The 19,047-nt window shown below is 43.2% G+C and overlaps 1 protein-coding gene across 2 annotated transcripts in view; it reads right to left on the reverse strand.

The window, feature by feature from the left end:
- The window catches only part of SNX9 (sorting nexin 9), a 730,362-nt gene that overhangs the window by 569,172 nt on the left and 142,143 nt on the right, over positions 1 to 19,047 (reverse strand). The gene's annotated exons all lie outside the window — the stretch shown is intronic.

The following is a 19,047-nucleotide window of genomic DNA, read 5'->3' on the forward strand; positions in this document are numbered from 1 at the left end:
ATTGGTTAGGTGAGTATGTACAGTTGGCAGGGTGTAATGGTTTGGAGACCAGTGATGAAGTACGGAAGATGCGAAGGACGTACAGAACAACGTCACAAGCAGTGACAGATGTGAATCCATTTTTCCTCTTATGGGGTAGAGTTTAATGCACTGAAAGTGAATTTGGAAACTCCCCACAAGAAGAGGGGGAACTAAATGGTCAGATCACAGGAAAATAAGACAAGGAAAAACTTACAGTTACTGCTTGACGGTTAGAAAAGGTGGAAAATATGTGGCTGTGTGCAATTAGAGAGAAAACATGTGAGGACACATTCATGAAGAGAGTGCTGTAGATGAACAAATGAGGAGAAAAAATGATTTTGAAGCCCATTCCCATTAAAAGATTTTAAAAAATCTGAGAATTTTGTTAGCAACTATCAGGAAGAAAATGTGAATAGCTACAAATATGAATAATTATTTTCTGTTTTCTAGATAACCTGAAATGTAATGCTGTTTATGTAATTAAATAAAATTTTCTGTACATAAAATTGTTCTTTAGGTTGTACAATTACTTTCTGTAATTCACATATATGGTTATGTAAGGAATGAGGGTGTGTTTAATTTTGTATTTAGTTGGAGTCTTTCCACCATGCCACTAAGTTAGTGGTCATCAGAGATCCCAAATTCATAAAATCGAAAAGCATTTTATGAAGATGTTGTAGTGGTCAGTCATAAGGTGTCTCTTTGTGCCAGGCTGCCCAGTGTTTAAACTCAAATAAGGAGCTGAAGGAAGAGATCCACATATTTTATCGTCTTCTAATTGTAAATATTACTCTGCAAATTCTCTATCAGATCAAATTAAATTTATTCTGCATGTTTTGGCAATAGTGTCTTTCACTATATATGAAACATTATTAATGTCAAAGCAAGCACAATGGCCTGCTATTCAGTCGGAGATTTAGGGGTTGACAACTTAACAGCTAAATCAGGCATTCTTGAATCTCTCGCCTTACTTTTAATTTCACGTGAAATTTTCATTACGTCTGCGCAATCTAGCATAATTTATTGCATTTAACATTAAGCTTATTGCATGATGTTCCGGAATGACGCCTGGCTGCACAATTAAATACAGTTTGGGTAAAAATAAATATGTATGTCCAGAATGAAAGAGGCTGGGAAGTGTTACGGAGCCGCTGTTGATTTGGAGGAGGAAACGCTGCCACTGACCATTAGCCTGCCTACCTGGTACTATCGAAGCGGAGCCCTGCAGTCCTGGTCGCACCCGCCGCCGTGCCTTCACATCGCGCGGAGCGGTGCGGACCACAATTTCCAGCTTGCCCTGCGACTCCGTCCACTGCCTGATTCCCGCGCCGGAGGAGCTGAAAAGAGGGCAGCTCCCACTGGGGAGCGGGGAAGTGTTACGGAGCCGCTGTTGATTTGGAGGAGGAAACGCTGCCACTGACCATTAGCCTGCCTACCTGGTACTATCGAAGCGGAGCCCTGCAGTCCTGGTCGCACCCGCCGCCGTGCCTTCACATCGCGCGGCCGCGGTGCGGACCACAATTTCCAGCTTGCCCTGCGACTCCGCCCACTGGCTGATTCCCGCGCCGGAGGAGCTGAAAAGAGGGCAGCTCCCACTGGGGAGCGGGGAAGTATTACGGAGCCGCTGTTGATTTGGAGGAGGAAACGCTGCCACTGACCATTAGCCTGCCTACCTGGTACTATCGAAGTGGAGCCCTGCAGTCCTGGTCGCACCCGCCGCCGTGCCTTCACATCGCGCGGCCGCGGAGCGGTGCGGACCACAATTTCCAGCTTGCCCTGCGACTCCGCCCACTGGCTGATTCCCGCGCCGGAGGAGCTGAAAAGAGGGCAGCTCCCACTGGGGAGCGGGGAAGTATTACGGAGCCGCTGTTGATTTGGAGGAGGAAACGCTGCCACTGACCATTAGCCTGCCTACCTGGTACTATCGAAGCGGAGCCCTGCAGTCCTGGTCGCACCCGCCGCCGTGCCTTCACATCGCGCGGAGCGGTGCGGACCACAATTTCCAGCTTGCCCTGCGACTCCGCCCACTGCCTGATTCCCGCGCCGGAGGAGCTGAAAAGAGGGCAGCTCCCTCCACCTCGCGGACGCGCGCGGGCGGCGCCGGGCTGAGCCCGGGCAGAGGGCGGGCCGTCTGTGGCCGTCAGGGGCAGACAGAGGCAGGGCTGGGCCACCCCCTTTGTCTGTAACGCGCTGTAGCACCTGTGCTGGAGGTAAGAGTTGCTACTCATCAGAGCACATTTGTTTGTCACGCTTTTCTGCCATGGGCAAAAATGACTCTACTCACCCCCGACCTAACACCAGACATAACAAAACATCCACCAACCCTCTCCCAAGTCTAACAGCAATTGACAGAATGCTGCAAAAGACTATAGGGGTAGTTGCTTCGGCTATAGAGTCTACCGAAAGACGTCTTTCACTTCCAATTGGATCAGTCCCGCCTATTTTACCTGAGAATGCATCTACAACTTTGGGCAATTCTTATGACTCTATGTTAATGATTTCCTATGCTGGTTTACCTGAACTTCCAGGAACTAATACCAACCAGGAGTTAATTAACCCTAATCATTCTTTGACTTTGGATCACACTCCTCCAGCAAGCAGACTGTCCATCACTCCTGTACTTCAGAAGCAGGTTTCGAATGAGGAGGAGCTTTTGACCAATGATATCATTGATGTTGATGGCAACAGTGCCACTGGGACACCTATTGTTACTGTACAATCCCCTGTTATTATTTCACCAGTTAAAACAAGAGGACAAAAGGCTAAAAATAAACAAAAACAAAATAATAAAGAGCAGAAGGTATCTAAACCAAAGGGTAAAGGTAATGGTCGCCATTCCAAAGCGGTACCAAATCTACCTGTAGTAGAGCCATGTGTAGATCAGTCTGATGTTACTAATGCCCAGCCAAATAGAATCAACAAAGAGGCCAGTTCTGATGGCTTTTGGGAAAGATTGGACGTACTTGTATCAACCTTTCTAGGGCCTATTAACGAGAATATCCGGGCCCTTGAAGCTAGGGTTAATTCTATTGATCAACATGTACAGTCAATCCTACACTCAATTAAGTCGATTTCAACCCAATTAGTTGTCCCTATACCTGACACTAACCAGAATAGGATCACGCCCTCACTTATCCCTGTCCCTGTCCCGTGTGTATCTGAGGGCACAAAGGCAAAGACAAAGGCAAGACCAAGGGGGGGTTGATAAACAACTAAGTGTCCCAAGTACTTTACCTGTAAGTGCTGGTAACAGCAACAGTCGCCCTCGTGACATAGGGATTAGTGAAGGTATAGATAAAGCTTCGACGGAAAAGGGTGTAACATCTAGGGAAGATACTGGGAAACATGGGTCTCAAATACCAGACCAATCGAAGAGTTCATTCCATCTTGTTGATTATAAAAGTGATAATGTACCATCAGTAATGAATCTACCCCCAGAATGTGGAGCGTATGTTGCGGTCCTTTGTAATGTCCCCACGCTACGGGAGGGGCAATTTGAGACCAATGAGACCCTGAAAAACAAAACTCTTCATTGGTTAACTAATAATTGTGGTTTACCAACCTTATATGCAGAACAGATCTTACTCACGCAGAGAGTAGGATGGATAGGCCCCACAACCAAGAACTTTAATGGGGACCGTATTATTATTAGTTTTAGATCACCATTCTGGGCACATAAAGTCCTACGCAGAGCCCCTCCCCCTTCTCACTGGGAATTTAATACTACTTTGTTGCCACTCGCCTATTTTTATAGACATCCATTGGTTAACAATCATGTCATGAAACCCATTTCCCATTATGTGAGTAACAATTGGCCGCCAATGGATTCGGCAACTCATCAGTTATTACCACCACTATCATTATACAATAGGTTTCAATGTCTGACCTCAATGGAGGACACTGATTGACATACAAAATCTGTAGAGATTTTAGATGGGGGGGGGAAATGGGACACCAAACCTGACTCCTATACAAAGGGAGAATAGTGAAGGATTGTGCATGGATCCATTTTCGATACTTAAGTTATCAGGGGTAAATGGTGACAATGAGCCTGTTGCTCAAATAGTTGATACTTCTGTTAAATCTATTTTGTGTACGGATGCGTCTATAATATTGACTAATGAGGAAGGTACATTAACTCAAAAGGGATACACATTGACTTCCTGGAATATTGCAGGTCTCAGAAATAAATTAGGGACGCCCTTCTGGCAATACTTTATTACTTGTGGCACCGACATCATGTGCTTACAAGAAACATGGAGTACAGAATCTATTTCAATAGAGGGTTATACCTCATACTGTGTAAATGCAATCCCCTCCTTAATGGGTAGAGCGAAGGGTGGCCTAATGTTGCTAATTTCTACAAAATTGATTGGTTGTAAAGTTTTAACTTATTTACCTATTGACAATTATAGTCAAGTTTTACGATTATCTTTTCCGCAAGGTAAAGACTTGGTGCTAATAAATTTTTACAATAATAATTTTCAGAATAATAGAGGAGCTTGTTTAGTGCCATTGGAAAAGGAGTTGGACAGGCTTCTAAACACTTTCAGTAAATTGGCTACAGTCTTGTGGGCTGGTGATTTTAACATCCAAGCATGCTCCTCTACACTCACTAATTCTTGTGGTTATTTGAAAACCTATTCAACCACTGATGGGACTAAGGATGACATGTTGCATTTCCCCCATTGCGAATATGGTCTAACCCTCAACACTTTAATGGCTAAATTCGATCTTGAGCTGTTGGATTGTACTATAAATGAGGCTAACCTTAAATGTCCCACATTCACTGGTAGGGAAGCTAGTAGCAACATAGATCATATCTTATTCTCTAAGAACTGCCCTTAAATGAATCTTTGGATATCCAAACAGGTGGTTAGTGATCACAATAGTATTTCCATAGTTTTGTTAGTTTGGGGAAATAGAATTACTAGCACTACCCATACAATCAATGATATCCTCCCCGTTAGACCGAATGGTAAGAGATTAAAGTGGACTGGTCTGGACCCACAAAAGATTCAACGGGACGTGATTGGTAAATGCAGAGATAGCATTAATTACTGCCTCAGCGAGGAGGTTACCCCTGGAAAGCTTTGTATGGAATTCGCTAATATTAATAATGTGATAAGAAATATCTTAACCAGGAATACCATAGGTTCTAGACAGGATGGTAAGAAGTGGTTTGACTCTGAATGCGCCAAGATTTTATCTAACCTAAAACTAGCATTAAGGACTAAACCCCGCAATCAATCTCTTGTCTGTAAACTACGTAAAGATTACAAACAAGCTATTTTAGCACAAAAAAAGGCGTTGAGATTAGACGCCTGGGACAAACTAACCATGGCCAGTGAGTTGAACAACATTAAACTTTTTGGGGAAATTGTAAACAGCCCCTTCCTAAAGGAGGATTGTATCCCTGAGTTGATGTCTCATGTCAATTGCACTGAATGGACTGAGCACTTTTCAAATTTTTTTAATCCTGAACAGATTGTTTTAACTTCTCCTCTTTTAACAAATAATTTGACATGGCCTTTATTACCATTAACAATTAGCGTTGAGGAGGTGCGTGAGGGACTGTTAAATAGCAAAGGGGGAAAGGCTCCCGGCCCGGATGGTGTTCCGATCGATCTATATAAGGATGAAATGGATCTCTGGGCACCAATCCTTGCAAGAATTTTTTATGCTTCCGCCACAGGAAATTTTCCATTATCATGGGCCGAATCTCTAATTGTTCCACTTTACAAAAAGGGTTTGCGCTCTGAAGCATGCAACTATCGCCCTATCTCACTGCTTGATTCTTCAATAAAAGTGCTAAGTAGGGTGCTTCTAAAAAGATTGGAAATATGGGCCGAAGCATCCAATGTATTGACTCCAGTCCAATACGGTTTTAGGAAAGGCATTGGGACCATTGAACAATGTGTTAATTTGGAATTACTTATCAATAAATATACAGTGGTAAAAGGGGGAAATTTGTTTCTATGTTTCGCTGACTTGAGCAGTGCGTTCGACTTAGTGGACCATTCGCTCCTCTGGTCAGTATTACTTGAATCTGGGGCTCCAAAGGAGATTGTGTTTTTCCTAGCCAGGATATATGAGAAACTGTCTTGTAGTGTACGTTATGGACCTATGGGCGAGCGAACCCCCTTTTTTACTGTGCGAAGGGGCATTAGACAAGGGTGTGTATTGGCTCCCCTTTTATTTTCTCTTTTTATAAATCAAATTGCCGAGATTTTAAATAATACCCCTGCTGATGCCCCCAGAATAGATAATACTGTTGTGCCCACTTTGTTATATGCGGACGATGCCGTCCTAATTTCACGCACCCCTCTGGGTTTACAACGTTTAATTGATGCTTTTACTGGTTTTATTAATGACAGGAAATTGCTGATTAATAAATTAAAAACTTTTACCATGATTTGTGGGCGAAAACCTAAATCATCGCGGTCCTTTTTTCTTGAAGGCTCGAAGATACAAGCAGTCGACACCTTTTGTTATTTAGGCATCAGTTTTGAGGCTAATGGCAAATGGTCTAACGAGCAAGGAAATATTGTTCACAAAATGACCAGAAATTCTAATGGCATTTTCCGTTTTGCCTCAAAAATAGGGGCGTACAGAATAAAAGATATGATAACCATATATAACGCAAGATGCGTTTCTTCGGCTTTATATGGAGCTGGTTTATGGGGCCATTCTCCAATGGTCCAATTGCAAATTAACGAAAATACCTTCCTTAAAAGTCTGTTATGTGTCCCAGTTGCAGCCTCATCTGATTTAATTCACCAAGAAACAGGCCTTAATTATTTATCAGATTTGGCTGCTTTACGCCCTTTATTATTATGGCGTTCAATATGGAACAAAAAGGAAACTGAGTTCACACAGTCCGTAATTAAGGACTGTCTTAAGTTGGACTTCCATCTCCGTATTCCATGGCTGAATTATATTATCCTTTGGTATAATATCCTATTTGGAATTAAGATTTCTAAAGATTCTGTTTGTGATATATTACCCTCTAAGAAGGAAATTAAAGACACATTCCTTCTTTATAAAACAGAAGAAAGGAATAAGTTGATTATGACCCACAAGACTTCTGTGTTTTATAGGCAGCTTAATCTAAAAAAAGGCCTTCAGTCATACTTGGTGGAAGTGACCAGGAAATCACACCGATTTGTTCTTGTACGTTTAAGGTTGGGTACCGTACACCATCTCGTATCCTTCCCTGTGATTGGGGCTGGTTCTAGCGAAGAATGCCCGTGTGACAACATTTCCAAACAAAGTTGTTGCCATTTCCTGTTATTTTGTAAATTTTACATATTCTTGAGGAAATTTTATCTGAAACCGATTCTTTTAAAATATAACATCCGTTTAACAGCAGATGCCATGAACCTACTCTGTTCCCTTCAGAGCTGGGATATTTGTTTCCATGTAGCATTATACATTTTAAAATGTAGAGCTGCTAGGAAATCTATAACTATCTGTTAATGATAAATGTTAACTGTGCCTTGCTTTGATGTTATAGTTATGTATAAGTCATTTTATGGAAATAACTTATTTTATGCTTAAGTCACTTTATTATCATGAGTTGAACTCATTTTGTTATACTCAAGTCACTTTATGCTAGCCACCCATTTTCTCCACCTATATGGTGATAGCTACCGACAAAGATTTTAATGACTTAATATTACAATGTCTTATCTTTTTTAAATATGTATATATATGGATGTATTAACTATGTCTCACCATTCAATGCAAGTTAAGTTAGGGCTTGTATAGGAATAACTATCTGTCCATGATGTTGTTGGATTATATGTCATGTTATTTTATTTTATGTATTTTTTATTTGTTCAGCTTATATGGTTGTATTTATACAAACCGAATTAAAGCTTATTTGGACTTGACTTGAAAGAGGCTGCTTGCTGCACTTTTGTCTATGGCTCTAATGACAACAGATCTAATAGCGGATAGTCATCATGGTTAGTTTGAATATTATTGGGGTTGGTGAAAGGTGACAGGCATAGTAGCAGGGTGCAGAGTCACAGTACTGCAGAAAATATCTGACAAGCTTGCTACCATATACAAACTGAGGTCAATTGTATGCATTTTGTCATACAAGCCCTAAATAAATAATACATCTGCAACTGATTTGTGCTACGCTGACTGTTGTTTGCTTCAACTGTAAATTGCCAGATGTGAGCCCTCGATTCTTGTACGAGTCTAGCTTGAAAGGCTAAGTTCTTGAGGCCACTTTGTCCAATTTAAAAGATAAATGATATCAAGTAATCTAGTTAATTTACCCTTCTTAGTTATTCAGGCTTTCAATTTAAAATGTGTACAGTTCAGAGCATTGAGGGTTAAACAGCGCTGGGAGTTTCACAGAGGAAACACGATGTTGACCACTGTACACATCTATTGTTAAAGAGCGCAATCGGCTCTGACCAAAACATGAACGTTCACCCACATTCCCAACACAGTTCATTCGGCGAACTGCATGTACTAATACTGCAAACCAAACTAGCAAAGTGCTGTCTGGCACACCCACGCCATATCTATAGGGACTTGTGCTGCTTCTGCTCGACATGTGGCGCAACCTAGGAAGATCCCAGCCACTGCCATATCAGAGAACCTTCTCCATGACCTGAAGGCTTCAAACTTCCTACGACGAAGCACCTGTCGACCAGGGCAGCCACACTGTTCATCCGAGCAGTTCCAACAAGGAACCGGGCAGCCATCTACGGTCACGCACCACCATCAAGTGCGTAACTGGTACCAATGATAAGCAAGGACTAGAACTGTTACAACAAAGTCTCCTGAGAACATGTAGCACGAGTACTGGAAGAGAAAGACTAAGACTGTGTTTTGAACCATAAAGACAACCCTGTCATTAGGAAAATGATGTTACCAGCATAAACCTCTTTTGCTCAATATTAGACAAACTGATATATAGGTTACCTAAACATGGTAATCTCTCAGTGAACTCGCACTTGTTCCCGTTGTTACCCAAGTCCTGTTAGCCACATTAGATAACACAGACATTGAGGACTAAATAGGAACCAGGAAGAGAGCATTAAAAGTGGTGGCACGCTTAGCGAGAATCCATAGTCGGGAATATTGAGCCCCCATTGATAGGTGTAGGATTACGCATTTCAGTGACATTAAAAGTACTTTTCATTTTGCTAAGATAAGTACTGGGTTGGACAAAGAATTATTCTATCTGCCGGTTGACTGATAAGATCTAAATCTTTCCCTCCCCTCACACTGCCTCCTTGAGAAGCATTTGATTGCTCAGCTTGTTACTTAGAGGGTCAAGTGTGGAAGGGGTGTGCTGGGACACACTCCAGGTCACCAGATACACACGACCCTAACCACCATAGTTGTGGCCTAATAGCCTGTCTGCCCTGCACCATCCCTGGCTCCCCTAAACAGGGTGGCCTGAAAGTATTTAAGTATGTGTTAGAATCTGTACAGCGCAAACCTAGCTCAAGAAAGAGTATTGAAGCACTGAATATAAACTGTGAGCCTCATAAACAATTCAAGGTTCTTTACAGGAGATAGGTTATTGGTTTCTATTGTGGAAGAAGGTCAAGTTTTTGACTCAGTGAACTGGTAAACTGGTATTTTGCAAATAGCTCTTAAGGATGTTGAGTGAGACTGTTGTTAAGTGTGATGTAGAACAACTAAACTTATATCCTGAGATTAGGCCAAATATGGGTATTACATGTATTAATGTAGTTCTTAAATGTATTAACTTTTTGAATGTGTTGGAATGTTTTGAAACAAATATTGCATGATCCACTTGCATTTGGATTTTGCTTAGTCAATTTTGATTCCTATGTTCAACTTAGACCCGACTGCTGGAAGTGCTAATATCTCAACAGGTATATTTAATAAAGAACGTCTGTTTTATTAAGACCTTTACAGTATAAGTCTATAACATGCATACCACGAAACAGATCAAACTGATAATCCCCTGGCCCCTGATAATAAAGATTAATGGAAGAAAAGTGCAATACATTGTAGGGCATTCTTTGCATCCATCCCAAACCTTTATAAATAAGGCTAATTTTTTATGGATCATTTCTTGTGTGACAGATTCTAGGTGCCGTCTCACGTTTTGTTTAATAGTTTATGGGCGAGTTCTGCTGGATTTCCATCGCTATAAAGTTGCAAAGGTAGAACAGAAGTAATTTGTAGAAACGTTGAATACGTATTCTGTGGGAACGGCCATTCTGTAAGCAGTAAGTTATTGATAGGCAATCTTTGAGCAACTGTACATGAGCAATATGTAAAAATGTTCTTTGTATAAACCATGGCTCTCAGACTTCGACAGTACTTTTTTAAAACGTCTGTGCTTGTAAAACAGACATTTGCACTTTAAATACATCGTTAAATACCACCTCTCCTCTGACAGGTAATGTTCGGAGCAGGTCACTATTAAATCCACAACACTTTAGACCAGTGCCAGTAGGAAGAGAGAGATAAAATTGAACTATTTACAGAAAAAAACAAGTCGAACAAAGAGAGCTATTTTTATACAGTAATTTTCTGTAAAGTGACTATATAATTCATGGTAGACAGGACTTGCGTTGGAGCCTACACAGCTTTAGGCCACACTGAACACTGGTTTACCTCCAAGTTCTCAAGGGTGTTTAACGGAAGCTTCCTTGAAGCTACACGTGGTGTTTTTTAGGTTTCACCTACAAGGCGCTTGCACTGTGCTTGTGAAATGTATTGTATTTAATATAAATGTTAAAAGGGGCTTACATTCCGCCCCCTTGCTTTCCTTGCTTGCTATTGATTCCTGCGCTTACCGCTTACTTTTTCACCGTTTCAATTGGCCGTAGCATACTCTTTCCTGTTGCTCCTCATGTGCTTCTCTTATCAGTTTCCGAAAGTACTGTTTCTATATGCTTTTCTGGAACTATTTTTCAGCATTTATTTTAATTGAGACATTATTCCCATTGTGCACTTTGCCTCGCTCTTACTTGAGCGTATCACTCTTTATCCAAGTGCAGCGCATGCCATGTTTCTATGGTTACAGCAGCAGTAACAGCTTGCTCCTGTTATCCCGCCCACTTCTTGGCACATATGGGAGCACGTAGGCCTGGGACACCCGCGTTCTAAGCCTCGATTGGATCATGATGAGTGTCCTGGGGGATGGCTCTATAGAGTCATTTTTCAGACACTGGGAATGAGAGGCTGACACTAGCAGACATGCTTACCTAGTGTGGAAGACCTCATGCAGTGGGACTGCACATATGGGAAGCCACAAGCTCCACTTGATGGCAGGCCAATCTGCAGACAGCACTACATTGTGATATTGCAGAAGAGAAAAGCTAGCACTGGTGTCAAATCCACTGATGCCAATCCAAACTGATGACTTAAACGGAAAGGCAAAATCTGACCTCGCCTCTGATTTTCTTCTTATCTGTAGATACAAATAGGAAGAGAGACCGGGGAGTTTCCAGGTCTTCTGTGGGGCTGTCTCCCCAGAAATCAAGCTAACAATCCTATTTCATTTACTTGATAATGCTGTGACCCTAGCCAGAAAACATCACCGGATTTTTGGTAAAACTGTTTGCAACTGTTAAAATCACAGATAAGCTACGTACGCATGCATATAACGGGTGTGTTGATGTCGGGTTTTGACAACAAGCAAGAGCAGTCAAAGTGAGCAATAGAGGCTGCAGAAAGAGATGTATTAATCCACAGAAGCTCTATGGCATCATATCTATTATATTACTTGTAGGTCCCTATACTTGCTTTAACCTTTTATCAAAACATAGGTAAGGAAAGGAGATCTTTTATACTGCTTGTGTGATTAAGCAGTAGTTTTCTGTGGGCATGCAAATAACTGAGTCACGTAATGTATTCCAGCCGGGACGCTGTGAGCATGATTTTTTGTTGGGCAGCAGCGTCAACGGCAACACCAACTCACCGCCGCCGCCGAGAGGGTAACGGCCAGCGTTGCTTCTTCTTGTCGTGAGGGGAACGGCTCAACCGAACTTCATCCCCCAGCAACCCTTGCCTTGTCGCCAGCTCAGACGCGGGGCAGCGCGCCTGCAGGCGCGCTATATTCGTCGCGCCCGTCCTTGCCTGTCAGTGTCTGATAGAGGCCGGGCTGAGCCATCTCTCTTTCTCCGGTGACATTTAACCAGGTGACCATTGCCCTTTGAATATTTGTATACCAGCTGCCCAAAGATTCCTCAACTATGGGGGAAGAGAACGGATACAATACCGTCCCGCCCAGTCATTACAAGTATTGACAGCATGTTGGAAAGGGCGGTGAACATAGTGTCTAATGAAATTGATCTTACGGAGAGGAGACTGTCCCTTGGGGCTTTGTATGATGGTCCTATGATAGGGACTGAATCAGTTGACACAGCTGGCCCTTCTCTGTTCCATAACACTCAGAACACTGACTTGGCCACTATATCAACCCCCTTGCCAGGTCCTATCCCTGGATATACAGTTATTCCGACCCAGAACTCGAAAGAGACAAGCATTGCAATTGATCAGGATTCTCCCATGGCTAGTGCCATCGCATGTGCAGGTGTAAAGCGGAAACGGAAAACAGCAAAGCCCGTCCCTTTGAAGAGAAAACAACCGCCCCATACTGGTTCCACCCGCTATGTTAGAAGTACTTGGTTACACACACCCCTACAGACTCAGGCTCAGAATCCAGCACCTGTAGATTCTACGCACCATGGAGAGCCAAGGAACACAGTTAGTACCCAGACTAGCACCACATTGTCTTCACTCCCGTATAACAGCTTGGGCAAGTCTTTTATTGACACTGTTGTGAATAGTATCTTTGGGCGCATAAAAGACCTGATTGACTCTAATTTCTGTGCTCTGTGGAAACGGCTCGATAGGCTGGATACCATGTCTAAAAAACTGTGTTCCCAACTCAAAAATGTAAGACCTGCAATATTAGAGGGGTTGGAATTAAGTCCAACATTAGATGACATTGCCCCCCAACCACATGTTTCCGCCCCAACAGTCCCATTGTCATTACCTTTTGGGTCATGACCCACCTGCGAGAAGGTAAAAGAATGTCTTAGAGTAAAAGTTACTGTTACACCAGGGAATTTACCTAATACTGCAGGGTCAAACACTCTGCCAGCTATAACTTCACACACACGGTTAGTTCCTAGTTACACACTGCGCGCTGATACAGAGAGACCTAACCTGAGGGACGGTAACACACGTGTGGGGGCCCCAACCCAAGCAAATATTGTAAATACCCAACCTAGTAAAGACATACTGAACCTCCCACCTGCATCCTGTCCATTTGTCTGTGTACTTGCAGGTGTACACGCCCTAAAAGGAAAATCAAACTGAGACATGGTACTAATTCCGCAACAAATGCGTTGATTGGTGATCTAAATATAAGGGATACAAGGTGGCTGACGCAAATAATATCATCATGGATCGTAGGGTAAGCTGGGTTGGTTTCTCTGGCAAAATAGAGGGGGACTGTATTGTTGTTAACTTTCGAAACACTGCAATGGCCAAATCCGTACGAAAGGTACAGGAAGACATATGCATGGGCCCCAATAATATTTGCCTGCTGCCGTTGGGATACTTTTATAAACCAATTTTTAGCCCATATACAAAAGATGGTGCACCCTTATTGGGGCATAATAGGTTCCTGCCTATGTCTACTTTAGATAACCAAGACTGACTTGCACCCAAAAGGTTATTAAATGAAGCCAATAGTCTACCTGATGCAAGTTCACCGGGAGGACGTTCAAATCCAACTAGAACTGGTACCGATTGTAAATTGTATACATAGCTGGAACGTTGCTGGCCTGTCATCTAAAATGAATTTACCAGACTGGTTTGAAATAGTTGAAAATCAGGATATTATAATGATGCAGGAAACCTGGGCCACCCAGGATCTTCACTAAGAAGGGTTCCAATGTTTTAATATTGTGATCCCGGTTCCCAAGGTAGGACGACCATCTGGTGGACTTTCGATATGGGTGAATATTTATTTTAACGGGAGGTAATGTAAATGTTTTGGACACACAAAATGATAATATACAAGCGCTGATCTACACAAGGGGAATCTCCATATGTTTAATCAACTTTTATAATAATGATTTTTATTCTGCGCCAAATATTAATTTTAATAATTTGTTTTAATTTTATCTTAACCCTACGAAACCTCAAGGTATTTTCTAATGTTGTCGGTATTTGTGTGGGGGGAGATTTTAATGCCAGGATTCCAATGGGTAACAACTTAACAATATTCCCGACTACCAGTTTGTCTCAGTGCACTAGGGGGACAGAACTATTAGATTATCTACATAACCATAACCTAGTTAACACCATGGATATTGCTGCCATCCCCGATAAAGATAATTGTATCGAACCGACATATAGAGGCAGGGGTTGTGCCTCTACTATTGACTATGTTTTTATTTCCTCCATTTTAGAAGACAGCCTGTTAAGTGCAGAGGTCATACCGACCCATCATGGCGACCACAATCCTATCAGAATACTACTGAAAATTGCTCCTAGGCCTGTAAACAATAAGGAGTGTGGCGCTATGAACTTGTTACCCTCCACAGATAATCTGAGATTAGTTAGGCAAGGTATTGACAATAACAAGTTATTTGTCAATATGTTAACTGCTTATTTGCCACTTGTCGACACTTGTTTGTCATTTAAAGACCATTATCCTGATGTAATCGGTGCTTTTACCCAACTGTGTGGAGGTACTAAACGGTTGTTGTCAAGGCCTACTATGAAACCTCGAATGGGACCGAGATGGTTTAATAGTGACTACTGACTAGCTAATAGAGAGCTCCGCAAGGCACTGTCAACGACCCCTAGAGATCGGGCTCTTGTTAAATCTCTGAGGCGCCACGACAGTAATCACACAAAGGAAAGATGAAATCCTAAAGAATCACTGGGATAGTTTAGCGTGTAGCGCATCTTCAAAGAATGGAAATGGCTTTTGGGCGGAAGTTAAAAAGCTTAGGACATTGGGACATCCCCTGACCGTTATTACTTGCAATATATCTAGCGACTTATGGGTGGCTAATTTTTCCAAAATTTACTCGGTCCCAAATGGAAACGAGGATTCATATGAAAATCATGCACCCACCCCAGTTGAAATAACTTTGCTAGAAGTGGAGGATGCAATCCAACAAAGTTTGGGTAATAAAGCCTCGGGCCCTGATGGGTTACCCATCGATCTTATTCAAAACAAACCAGATTTTTGGGCACCTCTTTTATTGAATGTTTTAAATAATTTAACTTACGCTACAATTCTGAGTACGTGGTCTATGAGTACCATTGTACTGATTTTTAAAAAAGGGCGATCGTTCTAACCCCAGTTGTTATAGACCTATCTCTCTCATCGATAACACCCTCACAGTCCGGCTTCCGAGCCAACCACAGCACCGAGACCGCCCTCATCGCTGCCACCGATGACATCCGAGCCCTGCTGGACAACGGTGAAACAGCGGCCCTCATCCTCCTAGACCTCTCCGCAGCGTTCGACACTGTTTGCCACCACACCCTAGTGCAGCGCCTCAGCAACATCGGAATCCAGGAGAAGGCACTGGAGTGGATCATCTCCTTCCTCGCTGGAAGGACACAGAGAGTCCGCCTACCACCGTTCAGATCTGCAGCCACGGAAGTCATCTGCGGCGTCCCCCAGGGCTCCTCGCTCAGCCCCACCCTCTTCAACGTCTACATGAGCCCCCTTGCGGCCATCGCACGCCAACACAACCTCAACATCATCTCCTACGCCGACGACACCCAGCTGATCCTCTCCCTGACCAACGACCCCGCCGCCGCCAGAACCAACCTCCACGAAGGGATGAAAGACGTAGCCGAGTGGATGACGACCAGCCGCCTGAAACTGAACTCAGACAAGACGGAAGTCCTCATCCTGGGCTCCTCGCCCTCCGCCTGGGACGACTCCTGGTGGCCCCCCGCCCTGGGCACCGCACCGAAACCGACAGACCACGCACGCAACCTGGGCTTCATCCTGGACTCCTCCCTCTCCATGACCAGACAAGTCAACGCCGTCTCCGCGTCCTGTTTCAACATCCTGCGCATGCTACGGAAGATCTTCCGGTGGATCCACACCGAGACCAGGAAGACGGTCACCCAGGCACTCGTCACCAGCCGACTGGACTACGGCAACGCCCTCTACGCTGGAACCACCGCCAAGCTCCAGAAGAGACTCCAGCGGATCCAGAACGCCTCAGCCAGACTCATCCTCGACATCCCCCGACGCAACCACATCTCCGGACATCTGAGAGACCTGCACTGGCTCCCCGTCAACAAGAGAATCACCTTCCGTCTCCTCACCCACGCACACAAAGCCCTACACGACCAAGGACCGAGCTACCTCAACAACCGCCTCAACTTCTACGCTCCCAAACGCCACCTCCGATCGACCAACCACGCCCTCGCCGCCGTCCCCCGCATCCGAAGAGCAACAACTGGAGGAAGGTCCTTCTCCTACCTGGCCGCCAAGACCTGGAACACCCTCCCGACCGACCTTCGTCTGACCCAAGACCACCTCTCCTTCAGGAAGAAGCTCAAGACCTGGCTGTTCGAGCAGTAGCGGCACCCCACCCCCCCCCCAAGCGCCTTGAGACCCTCCGGGTGAGTAGTGCGCTGTATAAATGCCTTGATTGATTGATTGATTGAAAATCCTGTGTAGGATTCTCTAAAACAAGATATGGTCATGGGCCGAGGGAGATAAGATTTTAAGGCCGTGTCAACTGGGGTTTAGAAGCAAAGTAGGCACAGTAGAACAGTGCCTAAATCTGATTTTGATTATTGGCAAGTACACTGTTGCAAAAAAATCCCCTAATTATCTCGCCTTCATGGACCTTACTTCTGAGTTCGACCTCGTCAATAGGTCACGACTATGGTCCACTCTTTTAAAACAAGGCCTGGTGAAGCGCTAGTCCACTTTGTAGCGTATTTGCACAGAGATCTGTATGCCCGGGTGAGGATCAGCTTGGACAGAGACTTATCAAGAGATATCAAAATTGATAGAGGAGTTAGACAGGGGTGCGTTCTAGCACCCCCTCTTTTTATTTTTTATATTAACAACCTACATGATTCACTTGTAAAACTCACCCACGATGTCGAGAGAATAAACGGTAATACACGCCCGCCTTACTGTACGTGGATGACGCAATTTTAATGGCACGCACCCCAAATGCCCTACGCATTTTAGTACGAGGTTTCGTAGATTTTATGGCCGTCTTAGACTTAAGGACCAATTTAAAAAAATGGTTTTTAATGGCTTGCAGCCCGAAAAGCGCCATATTAATAAATTCACTGTTAGTTCGGATAGTTTACAAAGCACTTGCACTTTTTCTTATCTTGGGCTAGTTTACGCTACAAATGGCTCCTGGTCCGACCACGTGGAACACAGCAGAATTAAGCTGTCACAAAGTATTAATACAATTTTGGGTTTACCCCAACCCAAAAGGTCTGAAGTAGTTTTAGCCCTTAAGAACATTTTGAAATTACAGTGTGTCCCCACCACAACTTATGGAGCAAAAATCTGGGCCTTTACCAATTGTAGTAGCATCCAAAGTGAAGAAAACAGACTATGCAGGAAACTTTTGGGAGCCCCAATTTCCTCCTCTGTATATGTATGCCACAAAGAACTGAAACTCTCCTACATTGAAGATTATATTAGGGCCGTCCAGCACTGTTCTGAGTTGCAATTTGGAAGAACAGCGTGGCAACTCTAACCAGAGACATAATAATTGACTGCCTTAGATGTGAGAGGGAGGAGACCGCTTTGACTCTGAAGTTATTTGTGGGGACGTTTGCGCCATTGGAGGAGTTTCTACTTTGACACACTATATGAAACGTGCTTGTTTATCTGATTTTGAGATGGGACCATGATGTTTTTTTTTTTTTAAATAACGAGAAGAAAACGACATTATGACACCTTGAAAATAACCCTCAAAGGAGTAACTTGTTGACAACAGACTGGTATCGACATTCTTCTTGTTACACAGCATTGAATTTTTGGGAAGCGGGTGCCCTTCTATGTAATCGGGGGTATTTCATATACCTAAGGGTAGATAATTATTGTTAGAATCCCCAGAGTGTAGAGAACACTGGTTTATTATCTGGCGGGTCCTGATGAAGGTGGTGCCTATTTTCTTTGTATGCCACCGAAACGCGTTGACCAAGGCCAATTAAACCCTGCTATATGCAGTTGTCTTGAAAACGGTCACAGAGACTGAAACCAACATTTTGTCTCAGCTTGTACAGATATATGTGATTGTGAATGGGATATGTATGTAGTATATGAGAACTGAATGTATGAGTTTTGACTGGTATATTTGTGTTGGTTCTCTATCTGGGGTTGAATATGTTGTTATATGAAGAAATCATTTTGTATTGTAGAGATTTTTGAGTATATTGTAAATATGTACATTTGATATGTTCAAATGATTAAAAGAAATGATGATAGAATAACAATCTTGGCGAAAAGCAGGAAAATAAAACAAGGCTAAACTAATAGCAAGGTGTACATGTTAATGACTTTTATTTAGGTTTGTTTTTATGACCAGCCCATGTTAGTATTCATTATTTGAATCTTAGGAATGAGAATATAGGTCACAAGGGAGTTTGTTTATTTTAGGGGTGGGGACATACCATGGCTCGCTGCTGTAAAAAAAGAGCCTTAAGAGCGTGTACCACCTGCGCATCTTTTTAAACCCAATTCAATCCGAATTAATTAATAAAAAGGTGATACAAGAGGCACTGTTTAAAATGTATAGTGATGAAAGGTATCAGAGAGAGATCAAGAAAACCCCAGTTGCAAGGTACATGCCCTTAGAGGATTGTTCTCACTTGCTTCCCAGATACCTTTTAATAGGACACTGGGAAAGAGGGTTGCTATTTGGCTTATGGGGAGGCACTATGAAATATTTACTAGGTTTCCCTCTGGGCTATACTGCTGATCTCGATGCACTGCCCTGCCCATGCAACGCACACTGTAACCAAACAATGTTGCATTTTTTA

This window comes from Triturus cristatus, chromosome 6, assembly GCF_964204655.1.
Source record: "Triturus cristatus chromosome 6, aTriCri1.1, whole genome shotgun sequence".
NCBI lineage: Eukaryota > Metazoa > Chordata > Amphibia > Caudata > Salamandridae > Triturus > Triturus cristatus.